A 25272-nucleotide genomic window follows, 5' to 3' on the forward strand; every position below is an offset into this window, starting at 1 on the left:
AACACTTGGGTTGCCTCCTAAGATGCACTTGTTTAATGTCACTTACCTTGACTTACCTTGTCTTACCTCACGGGGGCTCATAGATGAAAGTTGCCCTCTTACCCATGACTTGGAAACATGATGAATAAAATCTCTTGAGGGTATAGGGTGAATTGTCGAGCTTGGGACCGCCTAGCAATGACTCACCCAGTTTGTTCGGTTCACGCATCTCCAACGGCCTTGGAGCATTTCTGATGGCATCTCCTAGCCATCTTCAATTTCTGGAGCATCTTCTTCAAGATCCCCGGGGTTGATGGTACTTCTTCCGTCAAACCAAGCATAATTACTTCTTCATTGTCCTCCTCTTGGTCGAACAAGCCTTCGTATGGATCCGGATTGAACATTTCCTGTATGTATTCATCAACAATCTCATCAGTAGCGTCTATAAAATACAAAGTATCATCAAAATCAAGAGAATGCCAAATGGCAGTATGTGAGCTTGTCATCTCCAACTCTCAAAGTTCGCTCTCTGCCATCCATATCAATCAATGCCTTGGAAGTCTGCAAAAATGGCCTCCCAAGTATCAAGGGTACATCCGCATCCTCATCGACATCTAGCACTGTGATATCTATAGGAAAAATATACTTGTCCATCTTGACAATCACATCTTCGATGATACCCCTCGGATATCTCATCGTTCGATCCACCAATTGCAAAGTCATCCTAGTAGGCCTAGGCTCGCCCAAGCCTAGATTTTGAAAGAAGGTGTATGGCATGACGTTGATAATGGCCCTTGAGTCTGCTAATGCCATTTTTACACAGAATGATGAAGCTTCCCTGGTCTTTCTTCTTGGTCGGCATGTTCTTTGGCAAAACCGCCAAGCAAAATGCATCTAAAATCACTAAAGCACTCTCCTCTAACATCCTTTTGTTGGTCAACAAGTCTTTCAAGAATTTTCCATACTTAGGCATTTGAGCCAATGCCTCAACAAAAGGAATATTAATGTGGAGTTATTTGAATAAACTCAGGAACTTCTTGTAATGTTCATCCCCTACGTCATTCTTCAATCTAGAGGGATAAGTGATTCTTGGCTTCAAAGGTGGGGTTGCCACCTCTTTCTCTTTGCTTGCTCCCTTGTCAACCTCTATAACAACAGGTGTGTGTTCATTTGGCTTATCACTCAGAAACTTACCCTCAACCTCACAACCACTTATCAAAGTGATCGCCTTCACATGCTCTCTAGGGTTAGGCTCTGTACTACTCGGTAAGCTTCCATGTGGCCTTTCCGATAAGGACTTCGCAATCTACCCTACTTGATTTTCAAGATTATGTAAATAGGTGGTGTGGTTGCGAAGTATAGCCTTAACTGATTGGAACCTTATATCTGACGATTGCACAAACCTACTTAAGGCATTCTCCAAATCGTTCGTTCAGGTCTCCAAACCTGAAACTCTATTTTCCATGTTTGGGGCTTGCTATTATTGTTGGAAACCCGGTGGCCTTATGGCCTTTTGTGGACATTGGTTGCTCCACGAGAAATTGGGATGACTCTTCTAACCCGGATTGTAGGTATTGCTGTGATTTCCTTGATTCCTCATGCCATTAGCCACAAAATCGACATTTTCAACCGAAGATGCATCACCAATAGATATCAGGAAATTGGAGGGAGCATGTCCTCCAACACACTCGGTGTAAGTAATCATGGCCGCTACTCTGTTCCAAGTTAGAAGATCTAACTTCTTACTCAATGATTCCACTTGAGACGCTAACGAAGTCACGAAATCTATCTCATCAAGACCGGCCACCTTTTTCTTCTCCCTGGCATTACATTGGTAGCTGTTTAACCCAATTTCTTCCATTAATTGACGGGCCTCACCAGGGGACTTGTTACCTAAGGTACCTCCTGCTGCCGCATCCAAGAATTGCCTTGTGCTCAGATTCAAACCATTGTAAAAAGTCTGAACAATCATCCATTCTGGGAATCTGTGTTGCGGGCACTTTCTCAGGAGCTCCTTGAACCTTTCCCACATCTCAAATAGAGACTCCAATTCTAATTGTACAAAGGATGAGATCTCATTCCTAAGCTGTGCAGATTTTCTGACAAGGTCCCCTTGCGTATATCCCTCAAGTGCACGGGTTTGTCGAAGTAATAATCCCGGGTGAGCGGGTATCGAATTCATAGGGAGTAAGGAATAAAAATACTTAATTCGATTCTTAGATATGTAAAAGATCAATGATAATGAGTGTGATAATGATTCAATTCTCAACAGTAAAAGCAACAAGTAAGAGAGCAAAAGTTAGGAAGGGGGTAAGGCAATCGATAAAGATGGGGTACCCGGATAGTGCTCCACCTAGGATAATTGTTTTAAGTGCAAGAACCCTCTATTATGCTTCCTAATCAATGCAATGGTGAGTCGCGGAAATCCTTAATTACATAGTCCCAAATCTAAGGTCAACTATGCCTAACTCTATACATGTCCCGGAGGAGAAATAGAACAATCTCAACACCTCGCACTCGCATAGAGTTGCAATGAGTTCTAGGGATTCCAAGTGATAAATCTCTTCCTTATAATGGACCTAACCCTTTTGCCCAGGTGGAAGGTCCCTAACCGCAATTGAGCACTACATACTAAGATCAACTCAGAGCTTCACTCCGTTGCACGCGCAACTAAGCCCCAACGGAAGTTCATCCCTTAGACCATTCACTCTATTATGACCGCAAAGTACTCGAGGAACGGAGGTAGAATCTATCACGCTGAAGGGGAAAGGGGACGCCCCTGTACCTCTCGACTCACCCTCTCAACCCTCTCCAACCTAGCTTTGTCTAACGCTCGTGGTGTGTCACTCACTCACAAGGTTACGAATAAGAACTCTCAACCCTAGTGTCACTTTAAGGGAAATGTTCATACAGTCAAGCATTCAGGGTTGGAACTCACAATAAACATCAATTTATTGAAAGCATAATAAAGAGGTTCAAAGAAATAAATACATCCTAGGGTTCACAATACCCGAGTACCCACTAGGGGTTTAGCTCTCCATGGAGCTAAGTACAATCAAAGAAATAGAATGTAAAAGCAATAAATCCATAAAGAAACCCCCTCGATAGTCGTGTCGATGGTCTTATGGAAAGTCCTCTACTCGTCGTCCAAGGATTCCCTCGTCCGGTATAGGATACGCCTCAACGGAAGCTCCCCTACCAACCTTCTTCCTTAGGAATGACGATGTTGGAGCCGAAGAACCTCTCCAAAACCTTGGCCAATACCCCTCGAAACCTGAGCCGAAGCCCTCTCTCAAGTTGGGTAAAAGATGGAGAAAAAAACTACTAAAATCGGGGCTGATTTTTCTTTTAAATAGGGCTGGAATCAGGTGACTACATGGGCGTGGATGCTTCACGCGCCCGTGGGGAATTTCAACACGGGCGTGGATAATTTCCACACGCCCGTGTGGATTCTCTAAACTCCTGTTTTCTCGGCCGGCTGTGAACAATGCTGCTATAGTACTTTCCACCGTGTTGCTATAGTTCTCTTCTGTAGTATCCGACCTGAATAGCTTCCCGAATCTATACTTTCATTGGAGTAACGCAAACGGGCACACGTTCACGTCGTGGATCACTTGCATCTTCAATGATAGGCACGTTGGTGAAGCTCTTGTTCTATGTGCATAAGTCGGAATGCCCGAGTGTGACTGCCTTTGTGCCACTCCAAATGGATGTGCCAACTCGAATACGAGGAGGTTGGCACACACTCTAGCATCTCACATCGACCTATGTCTTCGCATTTGAACCTTAGCAAGATTTCCTCCAAAATCGGTGCATTGTAATCCACATTGGTTTCTTTCCTTCATACTTGCCCTCACAACCCTACCTGCATAAAAGTAACATATAACACATATCTTAGTGTAAAAACCTGAGAAAAGTAATGCTCAACATAAGGAATGAACGCTTCGCATTCATATCGCACAAGCACTTATCAAACTCCCCCACACTTAAGCTTTTGCTTCTCCTCAAGCAAAAATTAAAACGTTATGTGCATAAATGAAGAAAATATTGGAAGTGCTTGGCCTTAGGTTCACCAAAGTATACAAAGAGAGCATTCTACAAGTGAGGGAAATTTCAACACTAAAAATGAAAAATCGAAACTCTAGTTAAAAACTTGAATAAAAAAGAACAAGAAACCCGAAATCGTGAAAGTGTGTGGACTCACTCAAGTCAACCCAAGGTATACTCCTCAAATCTCTAAGTATAAGGGACTTATTTATCTACACAAGTGAAAACGATTTCAATGATGGTAGTAGCTTCACACATCCTCTAAGGTAGCCCTTTCCAAAGCGGCCGCTAAGATGGCTTTCACACTTTCGAGGTGGTAGCTCTTTCTTCCGGAGTGGTAGCTTTCACTCATCCTATGAGATAGCTCTTTCTCTCATTAGGGCATAGCTAGTATCTGACTTATGAGAGTAGCTTTATTCTTGATAGGCGGTAGCTCTTTCCACCCAACAAGAACAAATAAACAATAAAACTATTTTTTTTTAACACAAGAAACAACTATAACTAGTCCCTTTAACATCAAACTTGAGTTTCCAACAGAGTTTAAAAAGTGAGTAATGCACTAAGTGTAAATCGGGCAAAAATTCCTAGAAATTCAAGCAAAAACTAGAGCATGAAAAATATTCAATCTTAAAAAATTCTCCTAAACTCAAGAATACAATCCTTGCTACTAAGGTGAACCGCAATTAGCTATATGAGCATATAACAATCAAGAACAATAGAAAAGATGTGTGCACTATGAAACTCCCCCCCACCCACACTTAAGTTGTACATTATCCTCAATGTACACATGCATGCTCACACAAAATGTATATCATTCAAAAGCAAATGTGGGAGAAGCAATCAAAACAATACTCCCCTGACTCCTAGTGTTGCGTTTGATGAAGCTAATTCCATGGGAGTAGTGTTCTGACGGGTTGAGAGGCTCATACGGCCAAGTGCCTCAGTACCTTGGCCGTGCCCATGACTAAGTCTCAATTCCCAAGAAGACAAGACCATCTGCACGCATACACGAGGGGGTTCAATGAAGCTCAACAAAAACAAGATAAATCGAGTGTATATGAAAGATAAAGCAATGAATATAACTCGATGATGCAAAATGAACATAAACTCAGAAGGAGAATCCTTTCTAAGTAAACAAGTCTAAAATAAAATGCAACGAAAGTAAAAGAAAGGAAGAGTCAAATATCGGTGTCACGCTCGGGCGCCGGTGCTTCTGCTGCTTCTGGTAAAGCACATGGTGGGTCTACCGGTGCCGGGGTAGGGGATGGGGATGCTGGAGGAACTGAGGGTTTGGATCTCAGTAGATCTCGTAGAAAGTCGAACCGGGCCATAAGATCTGTGTACTGAGCCGACTGCATAGCCCGGAGCTCCGCTACCTCAGTCCGAATCTCTTTCACATCGGTCTCCAGCCTCTCAATACGATCATAAGCTCGAGTACCCGGTGCTACAAAAGTTGTCAGAATCTGCTGGACACCCCCCACAGTATGTCCTTCACTCCTGGTGGTCTCGGCGGTAGCTGTAGCAAGAATATAGACTCCTGGCCCAAACCTCTGTACCAACCCCATCATCCTGATTGTATCAAACGCAAGAGGAGTAGGCACAACTGTCCTCTCAGCACCACGTAAGGCGTCGCCCAAACCCATTCCCAAAATGAGTCTGGTGATATAGGGGCCAGCAAATAATAAACTCACTCTCGTCGAATGACCCTGGTACTTCAGAATATCCACTAGTATGCACCCCAAGTGAAGTGGTACATTGCTGGCGATGGAGTATAAAAAGAGCAAATCCAGCTTGGTCAAAGCAGCTGTGTTATCTGCTCGACCTGTCACGGACCTGCTGATAACTGTATGCAAATATCTGTAGCTTAACCGGGATAAGCTAGAGACCTTCGACAACCCCGGTTCATACTCCCCATGGCCACACAAAATCCAATACGCATGATATGGAGTCACTGATACTGGAAAATCTGCCGGTAATCGTCCATACTCCACTGTACCTGCGTAAGCGACATCGTACAGACCTGTCTGAATCGAGAACTCAGTGACACTCATGGAGAATGGATGTCTGAATGCCTGAAACTGTATCTCCTACGTGGTGTCAAATCTCCCGTGCATCACACGAAACTCAAAAGACGCTAAAACCTCAAGTGTCAATACGCGGTAAGCTGGCTCTCTGATTCCCAATAGCCTCCTCCAGCTTCCCCCTGCTATCATCTCATCAATTTCATTAGCCAGCTTGTCACCCTGCTGAATATCTTTCAGCACTTGCAAATCCGCGAAACAAGTCTGACCAAACCCGAGTGCTGAAAGTCTCTCAAATCGAGCTTGTTGCTCAGGGTTTGAGAAGTCCATGTGTAATGGCTCGGGTGGTGTGAGTCTAAGACGCTTCACTTCATTTTTCTTCATGCGAGGTGTCACATCTGTAGTACAAAAGAAGAAAATAATCAAAGAATCTCAAAAGCAATATACTGCAGAATTCCACACGGGCTTGTCGAAATTACCCACGCCCGTGTGGATCTGCAGGGCGTGAAGCTCCCGCACAGGTGCACAACAACTCTCAAAAATTCAATTTAAAACCACCTCTAAACGCTTCCTAAACATTCACCATGCATGGAAATTCGCAATTAAAAATATTTAATCTGTGAAAAATCAAGAGTTGGCGAAGAAAAGAGGATGAAAAAGGTTACCAAAAAAATATTGTGAAAACTCTAAAAATAGGTAAGATATGTGAAGGAAAATCCTCCAAAACAACGATGAGCGGTCGAACAGATGATCAGAAGTAGTTTTCAGGCGACTAGAAAGGAAGAATGAGACGGATCACAAGCTTTTTAAGGAAGAAATCGCGCCTCTTGGAATTCTGTGCAGGGGCGTAGTTTTCAGGCGCCTCACTTCAAGAGCACCACAGGGGCGTACACACGTCCCTGTTCTCTCTAGGGAAAGCACTCCTTTGACTCTGACCGCTCTCGCACGGGCGTGTGTAAAATACCCACGCCCGTGCATCCGACCCACAGGGGAAGACGCACGGCCCTGTGGCTTCTCTAGACATCCGAGAAAAATAGCAAGTGTTATACACGCCCGTGCGGAAATTCCACACGGGCCTGGACATTCACATGCCCAATTCACAGGGCCAACTGCATGCCCCTGTGTTTTCTCGGGATGGAGAGAACTCCTCTGCAGAGTTTCACACGGGCGTGTGGAAATTACCCACGCCCGTGCATGGTTCACAAGGTTGCCCACAGGGGCGAGTCCACACCCCTGTGTGCTCTCGGGAAAATCCGCCCAACTCTGCAGGAATTTACACGCCCGTGCGGAAATTACAGACGACCGTGTGACAGTCTCATGGTCGTTCACACCGATAGCCGCACGCCCCTGTGCCTTCTCGGGATGAGCTCTCAGTACACACCCACGAGCGGTGGAAAATCCACACGCCCGTGTGTTTTCTCTGGATAACATAAAAAAATCTACAGGCTCTGCAGAAAATTTCTGAACATGTTGACACACTCAGAGCCTGCCCTATTATGCAAATTTTACCAGTGAAAAATATGAAATAGAGCTCAAACGACAAAACTTCGCCAATTGTACATGAAAGCACACGATTAAAATTCAAAGTTCACAAGGAAATCTCAGCACAAGCATCTAATAGATTAAGACACCAACACTTAACAATTTATTCATGCAAACAACTAAACTAAAAGGTAAGAAAATAGTAAACACTTGGGTTGCCTCCCAAGAAGCGCTTGTTAACATCACTAAGCTTGACGTACCTTGTCTTACCTCACGGGGGTTTATGAATGAAAGTCGCCCTCTTACCCATGGCTTGGAAGCATGATGTGCAAAGTCTCTTAAGAGTAGAGGGTGTATTATCGAGCTTTGGACCACCTAACAATGATACGCCCAACTTCTTCGGTTCATGTATATCTCCAATAGCCTTGGAGTATTTCCAGTGGCGTCTCCTAGCCCTCTTCATTCTCCGGAGCATCTTCTTCAAGATCCCCATTGTAGATGGTACTTCATCCATCGACCCAAGCATCATTACATCTTCATGTCCCTCTTCTTGGTCGAACAAACCTTCATATGAATCCGGATTAAACATTTCCTGCATGGATTTATCAACAAGCTCATCAGTGGTGTCTAGAAAGTATAAAGTGTCATCAAAATCACGAGAATGCAGCATGGCTTCAGCAAGGCGGTATGTGAGCTTGTCATCTCCAACTCTCAGTGTGAGTTCTCTGCCGTCCATGTCAATCAATGCTTTGGAAGTCCGCAAAAATGGTCTCCCAAGTATCAAGGGTACATCTGCATCCTCATCGACATCTAGCACTACAAAGTCAACCGAAAAAATGTACTTGTCCACCTTAACAAGCACGTCTTCGATGATACCTCTCGGATGTCGCACTGTTCGGTCCGCCAACTGTAAGGTCATCCGAGTAGGCCTAGGCTCTCCTAAGCCTAGCTTTTGGAAGAAGGTGTATGGCATGACGGTGATACTTGCCCCTGAATCGGCCAATGTCATTACCTCACCTAAGTTGCCAATGTTACACGGAATGATGAATCTTCCCTGGTCCTTTCTTCTTGTTCGGCATGTTCTTTTGCAACACTGCCGAGCATGAAGCATCTAAAACCACTGAAGCACTCTCCTCCAACTTCCTCTTGTTTATCAACAAGTCTTTCAGGAACTTTGCATACTTAGGCATTTGAGCTAATGCCTCAACAAAAGGAATATTGATCTGGAGTTGCTTGAACAAACCCAGGAACTTCTTATACTGTTCATCCCCTTGGTCATTTTTCAATATAGAAGGATAAGGGATTCTTGGCTTGAAAGGTGGGGGTGCCCCCTCTTTCTCTTTGCTTGTCCCCTCTTCAACCTCTATAACCTCGGGTGCATGTTCTTTTGGCTTCTGACTCGGAAGCCTACCTTCAACCTCATGACCACTTCTGATAAGTGCTTGTATGATATGAATGCGAAGCATTCTTTCCTTATGTTGAGCATTACTTTTCTCGGGTTTTACATTAATATGTGTGTTTTTATGTTACTTTTATGCAGGTAGGGTTGTGAAACCAATTATGAAGGAAAGAAGCCAATGTGGATCATAATGCACCAATTTTGGAGGAAATCTTGCTAAGGTTCAAACGCGAAGATATAAGTCAGGTGCGAGATGCTAGAGTGTGTGCCAACCTCCCCGTATTTGAGTTTGCACAACCATTTGGAGGGGCACAAGGGCAGTCACCCTCAAGCATTCCGACTTATGCACATAGAACAAGATCTCCATCAACTTAGCCATCATTGAAGAAGCAAAGCAATCCACGGCATAAACATGTGCCCGTTTATGTTACCTCGATGAAAAGCGAAAATGACAGTTTTCAAAAGAATCCACACGGGCGTGTGGAAATTACCCACGGCCGTTTGGAAATTCCGCACGGGCACGTGAAGCATCCACGCCCGTGTAGTCGCCCGATTCCAACCCTATTTAAAACCGAATCAGACCCGATTTTTGTATTCTTTTCTCCATCTTTTCCCCAACTTGAGAAAGGGCTTTCGCTAGGGTTTTGAGGGGTATTGGCCAAGGTTTTGGAGAGGTTCTATGGCTCCGACATCGTCATTCCTTAGGAAGAAGGTTGGTAGGGGAGCTTCCGTCGAGGCGTATCGTATACCGGACGAGGGAATCCTTGGACGACGAGTAGAGGACTTTCCACAAGACCATAGACATGACTATCGAGGGGGTTTCTTTATGGATTCATTGCTTTTACATTCTATTTCTTTGATTGTAGTTAGCTCCCATGGAAAGCTAAACCCCTAGTGGGTACTCGAGTATTGTGAACCCTAAGATGTATTTGTTTCTTTGAACCTCTTTATTATGCTTTCAATAAATTGATGTTTATTGTGAGTTCCAACCTTGAATGCTTGATTGTATGAACATTTCCCCTAGAGTGACAGTAGGGTTGAGAGTTCTTGTTGGTAACCTTGTGAGTGAGTGACACACCACGAGCGTTAGACAAAGCTAGGTTGTAGAGGGTTGAGAGGGTGAGTCGAGAGTTGCAGGAGCGTCCCATTTCCCCTCCAGCGTGATAGATTCTACCTCCGTTCCTCGAGTTCTTTGTGGCCATAATAGAGTGAATGGTCTAAGGGATAAACTGCCGCTGGGGACTTAGTTGCGCGTGCAACGGAGTGAAGCGTTGAGATGATCTTAGTATCTAGGGTTCAATTGTGGTTAGGGACCTTTCCACACGGATGAAAGGGTTAGGTCTATAATTAGGAAGAGATTTATCACTTGGAATCCCTAGAGCTTTTTGCCACTCTATGCGAGTTCGAGGTGTTGAGATTGTTCAATTTCTCCTCCGGGACATGTATAGAGTTAGGCATAGTTGACCTTAGATTTGGGACTATGTAGTTAAGGATTTCCACAACTCACCATTACATTGATTAGGAAGCATAATAGAGGGTTCTTGCACTTGAAACAATTATCCTAGGTGGAGCATTATCCGGGTACTCCATCTTTATCGATTGCCTTACCCCTTCTCTACTTTTGCTCTCTTACTTGTTGTTTTTATTGTTGAGAATTTAATCATTGTCACCTTTATCATCATTGATTTTTCACATATCTAAGAATTGAATTAAGTATTTTTACTCCCTACTCCCAGTGGATTCGATACCCGCTCAACTGGGATTTTTACTTCGACAAACCCATGCACTTGCGGGATATACGCAAGGGGACCTTGTCAAGTTTTTGGCACCGTTGTCGGGGAGCTAGGCGTTTAGAGATACTTTGCACTTTGTTTTCTTAGCTATTTTACCACACATTCTATTTCACGTCTTCTTATGCTATCATTGTTCTGATTTTCTTTTTCTTTCTTTTTGGTGCAGCTCCAGGTTATGACCCAAGGGAATCCATCAATATTCATTGAAGGAGACCCTGAGCTTGAACGTACACTTAGAATAAAAGGGAAAGAACCTGTGCAAGAACAGCATAATTCAGCTGATTTGGAAGGAGAGGAATCTGAAAACATGGCAGAACAGAATGAACAACAGCGAACACTATCCGACTATGCCAGACCTTCAGTGTTGGGGACACAATCGAGTATTGTGCGTCCCCCGATTACAGCTCAGAACTTTGAGCTAAAGCTGGCATTCATCCATATGATGCAGCAGTCGACACAATTCAACGGTTTGGCAGATGAGGATCCAAACAGTCACATAGAGAGCTTTCTCGAGGTGTGCGATATGCTGAAGATAAATGGGGTGACAGATGATGCCATCAAATTGAGAGCCTTCCCATTTTCCTTGAAGGGGAGAGCGAAGCAGTGGCTACACTCATTACCTAGAGCATCGATTAATACTTGGGAGGAGATGGTAGAAGCTTTTCTAGCCCCGTTACTTCCCTTCCTGAAAATCAGCAAAGCTTAGGAATGAAATCTCGTCCTTTGTTCAGTTGGAATTGGAGTCTCTATTCGAGACATGGGAAAGGTTCAAGGAGCTCCTGAGAAAGTGTCCGCAACACGGACTCCCGGAGTGGATGATTGTTCAAAGCTTCTACAATGGTTTGAACCCTGAGTACAAGGCAACTCTTGGATGCGGCAGCAGAAGGTAACTTAGGTAGCAAAACTCCTGGTGAGGCTCGTCAATTAATTGAGGAAATGGGGTTAAATAGCTACCAATGGAATGCTAGGGAGAAGAAAAATGTGTCCGGTCTCCATGAAATTGATGCGGTAATCTCATTGGCGGCGCAAGTAGAGAGTCTTAGTAAGAAGCTAGATCTCATAGCTTCGAATAGAGTTGTGTCCGTGACCAATTGCACCGGTTTTGGTGGAGGACATGCTCCCTCCGATTGCCCGATCGTTATTGGTGATGTTTCTTCAGTGGACAACGTTGACTTTGTAGGTAATGGCATGAGACCTCAAGGGAACCCATATAGCAATACTTACAATTCAGGTTGGAAGAATCATCCCAACTTTTCATGGAGTAATCAAGGACCACAAAAGGCCATGGGGCCACCTGGTTTCCAACAACAATAAGCCCTCAAGTGGAAAACAGAATTTCAGGCTTGGAAACCCGAATGACGGATTTAGAGAAGCACTTGGCTAGATTTGTTCAATCTGCAAATACACGGTTTGAATCAGTCAAGGCTACACTTTGCAACCACACTGCCTCTTTGTACAACCTTGAAAATCAGGTGGGGCAAATTGCGAAATCTCTCTCCGAAATGGCCACATGGAAGTTTACCAAGCAATACGGAAACCAACCCTAGAGAACATGTGAAGGTGATCATTTTGAGAAGTGGTCATGAGGTTGAAGGGAGGCTTCTGAGTGAGAAGCCGAAAGAACACGCACCCGAGGTTGTAGAGGTTGAGGAGGGAGCAAAGAAAGAGAAAGAGGTGGGCACCCTCACCTTCCAAGCCAAGAATCACTTATCCCTCTAGATTGAAGAATGACCAAGGGGATGAACAGTATAAGAAGTTCTTGAGTTTATTAAAGCAACTCCACATCAACATTCCTTTTGTAGAGGCATTAGCTCAAATGCCTAAGTATGCGAAGTTCCTGAAAGACTTATTGACTAACAAGAGGAAGTTGAAGGAGAGTGCTTCAGTGGTGCTAGATGCTTCATGCTCGGTGATGCTGCAAAAGAACATGCTGAACAAGAAGAAAGACCCGGGAAGCTTCATCATTCCGTGTAACATCAGCAACTTAGGTGAGGAAATGGCACTGGTGGATTCAGGGGCAAGTATCAACGTCATGCCATACACTTTCTTCCAAAATCTAGGCTTGGGAGAGCCTAGGCCTACTCGGATGACTTTATAATCCTGGATGAGGGGGTCGAATCCACAGGGAGTAGGGAGTAAAGACACTTAATTCGATTCTTAGCTATGTGGAGTATCAACAATGATAAGTGTGGTAATGATTCAATTCTTAGAAATTAAAAGCAACAAGTAATAAAACTTGACAAAATCCCCTTGCTTATATCCCGCAAGTGCACTGGTTTGTCGAAGTAATAATCCCGGGTGAGCGGGGTTGAATCCACAGGGAGTAGGGAGTAAAGACACTTAATTCGATTCTTAGCTATGTGAAGTATCAACAATGATAAGTGTGGTAATGATTCAATTCTCAGAAATTAAAAGCAACAAGTAAGAGAGCAAAAGTAAGGAGGAGGCAAGGCAATCGATAAAGATGGGGTACTCGGATGATGCTTCACCTAGGAAAATTGGTTCAAGTGCAAGAACTCTCTATTATGCTTCCTAATAAATGCAATGGTGAGTCGTGGAAATCCTTACATACATAGTCCCAAATCTAAGGTCAACTATGCCTAACTCTATACATGTCCCGGAGAAAAAATCGAACAATCTCAACACCTCGCACTCGCATAGATTTGCAATGAGCTCTAGGGATTCCAAGCGAGAAATCTCTTTCTAGATTTAGACCTAACCCTTTGGTCCAGGCGGAAGGTCCCTAGACACAATTAAGCCCTAGATACTAAGATCACCTCAACGCTTCACTCCATTGCACGCGCAACTAGGCCCCAGCGGAGGTTCATCCCTTAGAACATTCACTCTATTATGGCCGCAAAGAATTCGAGGAACGGAGGTAGAATCTATCATGTTGGAGGGGAAAGGGGACGCTCCTGTACCTCTCGACTCACCCTCTCAAACCTCTCCAACCTAGCTTTGTCTAACGCTCGTGGTGTGTCACTCACTCACAAGGTTACCAACAAGAACTCTCAACCCTAGTGTCACTCTAGGGGAAATGTTCATACAATCAAGCATTCAAGGTTGGAACTCACAATAAACATCAATTTATTGAAAGCATAATAAAGAAGTTCAATGAAACGAGTACATCCTAGGGTTCACAATCACCCAAGTACCTACTAGGGGTTTAGCTCTCCATGGAGCTAAGTACAATCAAAGAAATCGAATGTAAAAGCAATAAATCCATAAAGAAACCCCCTCGATGGTCTTGTGGAAAGTCCTCTACTTGTCGTCCAAGGATTCCTTCGTCCGGTATAGGATACGGCTCGATTGAAGCTTCCCTACCAACCTTCTTCCTAATGGAATCACGATGTCGAAGCCATAGAACCTCTCCAAAACCTTGGCCAATACCCCTCGAAACCCTAGCCGAAGCCCTCTCGCAAGTTGGGGAAAAGATGGAGAAAAGAATACCAAAATCGGGGTTGAATTGACTTTAAAAATGGCTGGAATCGGGCAACTCCACGGGCGTGGACTGTACACGCGCCCGTGCGGAATTTCCACATGGGCGTGGATAATTTCCACACGCCCGTGTGGATTCTTTGTTTCTCTGATTTCTCGGCCGGCTGTGAACAGTGCTGCTATGGTGGCTTTTTCTCCGAATTTCGTGTATGTGTGTGAACTCACTCAAAACACCCCAAGTTATACTCCTCAAAGTTCTAAGTGCAATGGACTTATTTATCTACACAAGTGATAAAAATTTTAAAAGATGGTAGAAGCTTCACACATCCTCTAAGGTAGCCCTTTCCAAAGCGGCTGCTATGGTGGCTTTCACACTTTCGAGGTGGTAGCTCTTTCTACCCGGGTGGTAGCTTTAACTCATCCTATGAGATAGCTCTTTCTCTCATTAGGGCATAACTAGTATCCGACTTGTGAGAGTAGCTTCATACTTCATAGGTGGTAGCTCTTTCCACCCAACAAATACAAATAAACAAAAAACTATTTTGTTCATTCTTTTCATTTTTCCATTTTTCCATTATTTTTTTTTAAAAGAAGTAAAGCTAACTAGTCCCTTTAACATCAAACATGAGTTTCCAATAGAGTTCAAAGAGTGAGTAGTGCACTAAGTGTAAATCGGGCAAAAATTCCTAACAATTCAAGCAAGAACTAGAGCATGAAAACATTCAATGTTAACAATTCTCCTAGACTTAAGAATACAAACATTGCAACTAAGGTGAACCGCCATTGGCTATGTGAGCATATATCAATCAAGAACAATAGAAAAGATGTGCGCATTATTAAACTCCCCCCCACACTTAAGTTGTACATTGTCCTCAATGTACACATCCAAGCTCACTCAAAATATATCATTCAAAAATAGATGTGGGAGAAGCAATCAAAATAATACTCCCCTAACTCCTAGTGTTGCGTTTGATGAAGCTAATTCATTGGGAGTAGTGTTCCAATGGGTTGTGAAGCTCGCACGGCCAAGTATCGAAGCACCTTGACCGTGCCCATGACTAAGTCTCAATTTCCAAGAAGACAAGACCATCTGCACGCATACACGAGGGGTTTCAGTGAAGCTCAAGAAAAACAAAAATAACTTGAGTGTATAAAAGATGAAGCAATGAATACAACTCGATAATGCAAAATAACATAAACTCAGAAGGAAAATCCTTTCTGAGTGAACAAGTCTAAAAACAAGAAAATAAGATAAAGTAAAATGCATGAAAGTAAAAGAAAGGTCAAGTGTCGAAGTCGCTCTCGGGCTCCGCTGCTACTGCTACTGAAGTGGAAACATATAGTGGGTCCTCTAGTGCTGGGGTCAAGGATGAAGATGTTGGAGGTACTGCAGATACTGGCGGTGCCTGAAGAGTCCTCGGCTGTAGGACGAATGATGAGGCAATGTCTCACTCTAGGATCTGCTGTAATATATCAAAACGCGCCATGAACTCTGTGTACTGAGTGGCCTGCGTAGTCCTAATCTCAGCAACCTCGGCTCAGACCACTCCTATAGAATTCTCGAGCCTCTGAAAGCGATCATTGGCTCGAGAAGGTGAAAACATACGCACTAGGGATGGTTCCTCGTCCGCTGGAGGTGCCTCGGTCTCCATCGATGCGGGCTGAGGCTCGGGGCCGGGATGAGATGCTCCGGCATCATCACCCTCATTCTCAGCTATCTTTGGGGCTGGTAGAACTAACGCAAAAACCTCTATCCGAAACCCTGCGGACCATGCCCATCAAGCACATCGTCTCTAGATCCAGGGGAGTGGGTACACTCGTCTTCTCAGCCCCATGAATCGAATCCAAGAAACCCATGCCCAGCACTAATCTCGTAATGTAAGGACCCGAGAAGATCGCTCCCAGTCTAGTGTACTGTGCCTGGTGTCTAATGTAATCAGCCAAGATGTGCCCTAAGTGGATCGGTACGCACTCTACCATCGAGTACAAGTACAGCAACTCCTGGCGGCTCAAGACACTAGTACTATCGCCACGGCCATTCACCGACCTACGCATGATTGTGTGCAAATATCTGTAGACAGGTCGGGAAAAGCACGTGGCTTTGGAGACCCCCGGCTCGTACTGACCATGACCACATAACACTCTGGAAGCTCTCTGCGGGGTCAATGTTCCAGGATAATCAGTAGGCAACTGTGCATACTCCTCTGAATCTGTGAATTCCTCCTCATATAAGCCAAGTAGTATGGAAAACTGCGTAATGCTCAAACTATGGTGGCGTCCAAACACTCTGAATTGAATGGTGCCCAAACTGTTGAAGCTTGCATACGATCTATCAAACTCAAATGAGGAGAGCACCTCCAGTGCAAACTCTCGGATAGCTGGCTCTCTAATCGTCAATGATAAGTGCTTGTGCGATATGAATGCGAAGCGTTCATTCCTTATGTGGAGCATTACTTTTCTCAGGTTTTTACATTAATATGTGTGTTTTTATGTTACTTTTATGCAGGTAGGGTTGTGAGGCCGAGTATGAAGGAAATAGGCCAATGTGGATCATAATGCACCTATTTTGGAGGAGATCTTGCTAAGATTCAAACACGAAGACATAGGTCAGGTGTGAGATGCTAGAGTGTGTGCCAACGTCCTCGTATTCGAGCGAGCACTTTCATTTGGAGGGGCACAGAGGCAGACACACTCAAGCATTCTGATTTATGCATATAAGAACAATAGATCCACCAACGTGTACATCATTGAAGAAGCAAGTGATTCACGACGTAAACGTGTGCCCGTTTGCGTTACCCCAATGAAAGTATGGAATTCGGGAGTATTTCCGGAAGAGAAATCAGAGAAACAGAGAATCCACACGGGCATGTGGAAATTATCCACACCCGTGTGGAAATTCCACAGGGGCGTGTGACATCATACACGCCCCTGTAGTCGCCCGATTCCAGCCCTATTTAAAACAGATTTCAGCCCCGATTTCAGCATTCTTTTCTCCATCTGTTCCCCAACTTGTGAGAGGGTTTCGGCTAGGGTTTCGAGGGATATTGGCCAAGGTTTTGGAGAGGTTCTACGGCTCTGACATCGTGATTCCATTAGGAAGAAGGTTGGTAGGGGAGCTTTGATCGAGGCGTATCCTATTCCGGACGAAGGAATCCTTGGACGACGAGTATAGGACTTTCCACAAGACCATCGACATGACCATCGAGGGGTTTCTTTATGGATTCATTGCTTTTATATTCAATTTCTTTGATTGTACTTAGCTCCATGGAGAGCTAAACCCCTAGTGGGTACTTGGGAAGATTGTGAAACCTAGGATGTACTCGTTTCATTGAACTTCTTTATTATGCTTTTCAATAAATTGATGTTTATTATGAGTTCCAACCTTGAATACTTGATTGTCTGAACATTTCCCCTAGAGTGACACTAGGGTTGAGAGTTCTTGTTGGTAACCTTATGAGTGAGTGACACACCATGAGCGTTAGACAAAGCTAGGTTGGAGAGGGTTGAGAGGGTGAGTCGAGAGGTATAGGAGCGTCCCCTTTCCCCTCCGACGTGATAGATTCTACCTTTGTTCCTTGAGTTCTTTGCGGCCATAATAGAGTGAATGGTCTAAGGGATGAACCTCCGCTGGGGCCTAGTTGCGCGTGCAATGGAGTGAAGCGTTGAGGGGATCTTAGTATCTAGGGCTTAATTGTGGCTAGGGACCTTCCGCCTGCACCAAAGGGTTAGGTCTATAATTAGGAAGCGATTTATCACTTGGAATCCCTAGAGCCCATTGCAGCTTTATTCGAGTGCGAGGTTGAGAGGTTACTTAATCTCTCCTCCGGGACATGAATAGAGTTAGGCATAGTTGACCTTAGATTTGGGACTATGTATGTAAGGATTTCCACGACTCACCATTGCATCGATTAGGAAGCATAATAGAGAGTTCTTGCACTTGAAATGATTTTCCTCTGTGAAGCATCATCCGAGTACCCCATCTTTATCGATTGCCTTACGCTTTTCTTTATTCTTGCTCTCTCACTTGTTTCTTTTAATATTGAGAATTGAATCAATTTCACACCAATCATTATTGATCTTCCACATAACTAAGAACCAAATTAAGTATTTTCATTCCCTACTCCCTGTGGATTAGACCCCGCTCACCCGGGATTATTACTTTGACAAACCCGTGCACTTGGGGGATATAAGCAAGGGGTACTTGTCAGTCAACAACTGCCGCCAACCACCATCTGAAACAAAGGTCCTCAAACCTCATCAGCGAACTCATCTCCCTGTTGAAAGATCTCCTAATATAGTCGTGTCCAGGAATCGAGTCTGTCCGAAGCAGAGTCTCGATTAGCGCTCATAACGGGCCTGATGTTCCGGAATCGCAGATCGCATGCCCTCGGCCTCAGAGGATGACTCACGTGGCCTCTTAGCAGTTTGCTTCTTTGTCCTAGGTGCCATGATCTGCCAAATTCAAACAAAATTAGTCAAACAAGTTGATAAAACAATATTGCAGAAATCCACACGGTCGTGTGGAATTTACGCATGCCCGTGTGGATTCACGGGGCGTGAGAACCGCACGGCTAGGTATCAACAATCCAAAAATACAACTTAATAATATCTCTAACTTCGTTCTAAATGTAAATCATTGTTCCAATTGAAGAAACGAAGCATTATTAACCAGATTAATCAATAGAAATCATGAATTGATGAAGAAAATGAAGAAAATGAATTTACCAACGAGGAGAAGTGAGAAAATAAAGAGTCGGCCGGAAAACTTGCTAAACTCCCACAAAACTGGCGGAATGGGACTCGAAGAATGTTGTGAGAGTGTTTTCAAGTGAAAAGGAGTCGTGAAGAAGGAGAGAAATCATCCCCTTTTTAAACAGAACTCGCAACTTTTGACGTTCTGTGCATCCACACGGGCGTGTAGAAATTCCCCACGCCCCTGTGTTTTCTCGCGATGGAGGGAACAACCTGCAGAGTTTCGCACGGGCGTGTGGAAATTACCCCACGCCCGTGTGTGGTTCACAAAGTCACCCACAGGGGCGAGTCCACGCCCCTGTGTGTTCTCAGGAAAATCTGCCCAACTCTGCAGGAAGGCACACGCCCGTGCGGAAATTACCCACGGGCGTGGGCCAGTCACATGGTCGTCCACAGGGGCAGCCGCACGCCCCTGTGCCCTCTTTGGATGAGTTCACAGTACACATCCACGGGCGTGCGAAAATTCCCCACGCCCGTGTGTTTTCTCTGGATGACTTAGAAAAACCTGCAGGCTCTGCAGAACTAGTCTGAACATGTCTACACACTCATAGCCTTTCCTATTATGTGAAATTTACCAGATAAAAACACAAAATAGAACTCAAACGACCAAACTTTGCCAATTCGCAACAAAACACACAATGAATACCTTTAAAACCCACAATAAAATCGCAGCACAAGCACTCAAAAATTTAAACACCAACACTTAACAATGTATTCATGCAAACAAACTAAACTAAAAGGCACGAAAACAGTAAACACTTGGGTTGCCTCCCAAGAAGCGCTTGTTTAACGTCACTAAGCTTGACGTATCTTTCCTACCTCACGGGGGTTCATGAATGAAGGTTGCCCTCTTACCCATAACTTGAAAGCATGATGAGCAAAGTCTCTTGAGGGTAGAGGGTGTACTATCGGGCTTCGGACCACCTAGCAATCATTCATCCAACTTCCTTGGCTCATGTACGTCTCCAATAATCTTGGGACATTTTCGGTGGCGTCTCCTAGCCCTCTTCATTTTCCGGAGCACACTCTTCAAGATCCCCGGGGTAGAAGTTTCCTCACCATTCGAACCAAGCGTTATTACTTCTTCATTGCCCTCATCTTGGTCGAACAAACCTTCATACAGATCCGGGTTGAACATTTCCTGTATATATTCATCAACAATCTCATCAGTAGTGTCTAGAAAATACAAAGTGTCATCAAAATCGAGAGAATGCCGCATGACTTCAAAAAGGAAGTAAGTGAGCTTATCATCTCCGACTCTCAATGTAAGCTCTCCGCCGTCCATGTCAATCAATGCTTTGGAAGTTCGCAAGAACGGTCTCCCAAGTATCAAGGGTACATCTGCATCCTCATCGACATATACACTACAAAGTCAACCGGAAAAATGTACTTGTCCACCTTGACAAGCACGTCTTCAATGATGCCTCTCGGATGCCGTGTCATTTGGTCCGCCAATTGTAAAGTCATCCGAGTAGGCTTAGGCTCACCCAAGGCTATCTTTTGGAAGAAAGTATATGGCATGACGTTGATACCTGCCCCTGAATACGCCAATGCCATTTCCTTACATAAGTTGCCGATGTTACATGGAATAATGAAGCTTCCTATGTCCTTCTCCTTGTTCGGCATGTTCTTTTGCAACACCGCCAAGCATGCACTCTCCTACAATTTCCTCTTGTTGGTCAATAGGTCTTTCAAGAACTTAGCATACTTAGGCATTTGAGCCAAAGCCTCAACAAAAGGAATGTTGATGTGGAGTTGCTTAAACAAACTCAGGGACTTCTTATATTGTTCATCCCCTTGGTCATTCTTCAATCTATAGGGATACGGGATTTTTGGCTTCAAAGGTGGGCGTGCCACCTCTTTCTCTTTGTTTGCTCCCTTCTCAACCTCTATGACCTCGGGTGCGTGTTCTTTCGGCTTCTCACTCAGAAGCCTCCCTTCAACTTCACGACCGCTTCTCAAAGCAATCGCCTTCACATGTTCTCTCGAGTTGGTTTCCGTGTTACTTGGTAAACTTCCATGTGGCTTTTCGGAAAGAGATTTTGCAATTTGGCACATTTGATTTTCAAGATTGTGCAAGGAGGCAGTGTGATTGCGAAGTGTAGCCTCGACTGATTCAAACCTTGTATTTGCCGATTGAACAAATCTAGCCAAGTGCTTCTCCAAATCCGTCATTCGGGTTTCCAAGCCTGAAATTCTGTTTTCCACTTGAGGGGCTTGTTGTTGTTATTGTTGGAACCCCGATGGCCACATGGTCTTCTGTGGTCCTTGATTACACCATGAAAAGTTGGGATGATTCTTCCAAGCTGAATTGTAGGTGTTGCTGTATGGATTCACTTGAGATCTCATTGCATTACCTACAAAGTCGACATTCTCAACTGAAGAAACATCACCAATGACGATTGGGCAATCGGAGGGAGCATGTCCTCCACCACAACCGGTGCAATTAGTCACGGACAGAACTCTATCCGAAGCTATAAGGTCTAGCTTCTTACTCAAACTCTCCACTTGGGCCGCCAATGAAGTTACCGCATCAATTTCATGGAGACCGGCCATTTTTTTCTTTTCCTTAGCGTTCCATTAGTAACTATTTAACCCCATTTCCTCAATCAATTGACGAGCCTCATCGGGGGTTTTGCTACCTAAGGTACCTCCTGCAGCCGCATCCAAGAGTTGCCTTGTACTCGGGTTCAAACCATTGTAGAAGGTTTGAACAACCATCCACTCTGGGAATCCGTGTTGCAAACACTTGCGCAGGAGTTCCTTAAACCTTTCCCATGTCTTGAATAGAGACTCCAATTCCAACTGCATAAAGGATGAGATCTCATTCCTAAGCTTTGCTGATTTTCCGGGTGGGAAATAACGGGCTAGAAAAGCTTCTACCATCTCCTCCCATGTAATGATTGATGCTCTAGGTAATGAGTGTAGCCACTGCTTCACTTTCCCCTTTAAGGAAAATGGGAAGGCTCTCAACTTGATGGCATCATCCATCACACCATTTATCTTCAGCATGTCACACACCTCGAGGAAGCTCTCTATGTGACTGTTTGGATCCTCATCGGCCAAACCGTTAAATTGTGCGGACTGCTGCAGCATATGGATGAATGCCGGCTTTAGCTCGAAATTCTGAGCTGTAATTGGGGGACGCACAATACTCAATTGTGTCCCCAATATTGAAGGTCTGGCATAATCAGATAGTGTTTGTTGTTGCTCATTTTGTTCTGCCATGTTGTCAGATCCTTCTACTTCCAAATCAGCTGGATTAGGCAGTTCTTGTACAGGTTCTTTCCCTTTTCTTCGAAGTGTACGTTCAAGCTCAGGGTCTTCTTTAATCAATTTTGATGGATTTCCTCGGGTTATAAGATGGAGCTGCACCAAAAGTAAAGAAAAAGAAAATCAGAACGATGATAGAATATGAAGATATGAAATAGAATGTGTAGTGAAATAGCTAAGAAAACAAAGTGCAAAGTATCTCGAAACGCATAGCTCCCCGGCAACGGCGCCAAAAACTTGACAAGATCCCCTTGCTTATATCCCACAAGTGCATGGGTTTGTTGAAGTAATAATCCCGGGTGAGCGGGGTCGAATCCACAGGGAGTAGGGAGTAAAGACACTTAATTCGATTCTTAGCTATGTGAAGTATCAACAATGATAAGTGTGGTAATGATTCAATTCTCAGGAATTAAAAGCAACAAGTAAGAGAGCAAAAGTAAGGAGGAGGCAAGGCAATCGATAAAGATGGGGTACTCGGATGATGCTTCACCTAGGAAAATTGGTTCAAGTGCAAGAACTCTCTATTATGCTTCCTAATAAATGCAATGGTGAGTCGTGGAAATCCTTACATACATAGTCCCAAATCTAAGGTCAACTATGCCGAACTCTATACATGTCCCGGAGAAGAAATCGAACAATCTCAACACCTCGCACTCGCATAGATTTGCAATGAGCTCTAGGGATTCCAAGCGAGAAATCTCTTTCTAGATTTAGACCTAACCCTTTGGTCCAGGCGGAAGGTCCCTAGCCACAATTAAGCCCTAGATACTAAGATCACCTCAACGCTTCACTCCATTGCACGCGCAACTAGGCCCCAGCAGAGGTTCATCCCTTAGACCATTCACTCTATCATGGCCGCAAAGAACTCGTGGAACGAAGGTAGAATCTATCATGTCGGAGGGGAAAGGGGACGCTTCTGTACCTCTGGACTCACCCTCTCAACCCTCTCCAACCTAGCTTTGTCAAACGCTCGTGGTGTGTCACTCACTCACAAGGTTACCAACAAGAACTCTCAACCCTAGTGTCACTCTAGGGGAAATGTTCATACAATCCAGCATTCAAGGTTGGAACTCACAATAAGCATCAATTTATTGAAAGCATAATAAAGAAGTTCAATGAAACGAATACATCCTAGGGTTCATAATCACCCAAGTACCCACTAGGGGTTTAGCTCTCCATGGAGCTAAGTACAATCAAAGAAATCAAATGTAAAAGTAATAATCCATAAAGAAACCCCCTCGATGGTCGTGTCGATGGTCTTGTGGAAAGTCCTCTACTCGTCGTCCAAGGATTCTTTTGTCCGGTATAGGATACGCCTCGATCGAAACTCCCCTACCAACCTTCTTCCTAATGGAATCACGATGTCAAAGCCATAGAACCTATCCAAAACCTTGGCCAATACCCCTCGAAACCCTAGCCGAAGCCCTCTCGCAAGTTGGGGAAAAGATGGAGAAAAGAATACCAAAATCGGGGCTGAATCGGCTTTAAAAAAGGCTGGAATCGGGCAACTCCATGGGCGCGGACTATACACGCACCCGTGTGGAATCTCCACACAGCCATGGATAATTTCCACACACCCGATTTGGATTCTCTGTTTCTGCGATTTTCGGCCAGCTATGAACAGTAACTGCTACAGTAATTTTCTGCAGTAACTGTCGAATTTCATACTTTCATCGGGGTAACGCAAACGGGCACACGTTCACGTTGTAGATCACTTGCTTCTTCAATGGTGTACACGTTGGTGGAGCTCTTGTTCTATGTGCATAAGTCAGAATGATCGAATGTGACTGCCTTTGTGCCCCTCCAAACGGATGTGCCCACTCGAATACGATGAGGTTGGCACAGACTCTAGCATCTCACACCTGACCTATGTCTTCGCGTTGTAACCTTAGCAAGATTTCCTCCAAAATTGGTGCATTATGATCCACATTGGCCTATTTCCTTCATACTCGGCCTCACAATCCTACCTGCATAAAAATAACATAAAAACCCACATATTAGTGTAAAAATCCAAGGAAAGTAATGCTCAACATAAGGAAATAATGCTTCGCATTCATATCACACAAGCACTTATCAGCGGACCGAACGGTGCGACATCCGAGAGGTATCATTGAAGACGTGCTTGTCAAGGTGGACAAGTACATTTTTCTGGTTGACTTTGTAGTGCTAGACGTCGATGAGGATGTAGATGTACCCTTGATACTTGGGAGACCGTTTTTGCGGACTTCCAAAGCATTGATTGACATGGACGGCGGAGAACTCACACTGAGAGTTGGAGATGACAAGCTCACATACCGCCTTGCTGAAGCCATGCGGCATTCTCTTGATTTTGATGACACTTTATACTTTCTAGACACCACTGATGAGCTTGTTTATGAATACATGCAGGAAATGTTCAATCCGGATCAGTATGACGGTTTATTCGACCAAGAGGAGGGACATGAAGATGTAATGATGCTTGGGTCGACGGATGAAGTATCATCTACCACGGGTATCTTGAAGAAGGTGCTCCGGAGAATGAAAAGGGCTAGGAGACGCCATTGAAAATGCTCCAAGACTGTTGGAGACGTACATGAACCAAGAAAGTTGGATGAACCATTTCTAGATGATCCAAAGCCCAATAATACACCCTCTACCCTCAAGAGACTTTGCTCATCATGATTTCAAGTCATGGGTAAGAGGGCGACTTTCATTCATGAACCCCTGCGAGGTAAGACAAGATACGTCAAGCTACGTGACGTTAAACAGGCGCTTCTTGGGAGGCAACCCAAGCAATTACTGTTTCCCTAGTTTTTAGTTTAGCGTTTGCATGAATAAATTGTTAAGTGTTGGTGTCTTAATCTATTAGATGCTTGTGCTGAGATTTCCTTGTGAACTTTGATTTTTTGTCCTGTGTTTTCATGTAGAATTGGAGAAGTTTGGACGTTTGAGCTCTATTTCATATTTTTCAATGGTAAAATTTGCATAATAGGGCAGGCTCTGAGTGTGTAAACATGTTCAGAAATTTTCTGCAGAGCCTGCAGATTTTTCTAAGTTGGGGTTGCACTACGAGCTCATCCAAAGAAGGCACAGGACGTGCGGCTACCCC

The 25272-nt window shown here is 44.3% G+C and overlaps 3 non-coding genes across 3 annotated transcripts; 2 read left to right on the forward strand and 1 right to left on the reverse strand.

Annotated features, from left to right (window-relative positions):
- Window positions 1-1961: 1961 nt before the first annotated feature.
- On the forward strand, window positions 1962-2067 carry LOC120267474. The gene has a single exon (XR_005538468.1). It is a non-coding gene; the product is annotated as a small nucleolar RNA R71 (small nucleolar RNA).
- A 9352-nt stretch (window positions 2068-11419) lies between these two features.
- Window positions 11420-11526, reverse strand: LOC120267289. Its single transcript, XR_005538433.1, has one exon. It is a non-coding gene; the product is annotated as a small nucleolar RNA R71 (small nucleolar RNA).
- A 10116-nt stretch (window positions 11527-21642) lies between these two features.
- On the forward strand, window positions 21643-21749 carry LOC120268825. The gene has a single exon (XR_005539050.1). It is a non-coding gene; the product is annotated as a small nucleolar RNA R71 (small nucleolar RNA).
- Window positions 21750-25272: the final 3523 nt, after the last annotated feature.

This window comes from Dioscorea cayenensis, chromosome 1 (genome assembly GCF_009730915.1).
Source record: "Dioscorea cayenensis subsp. rotundata cultivar TDr96_F1 chromosome 1, TDr96_F1_v2_PseudoChromosome.rev07_lg8_w22 25.fasta, whole genome shotgun sequence".
In the NCBI taxonomy this organism is placed as follows: Eukaryota; Viridiplantae; Streptophyta; class Magnoliopsida; order Dioscoreales; family Dioscoreaceae; genus Dioscorea; species Dioscorea cayenensis.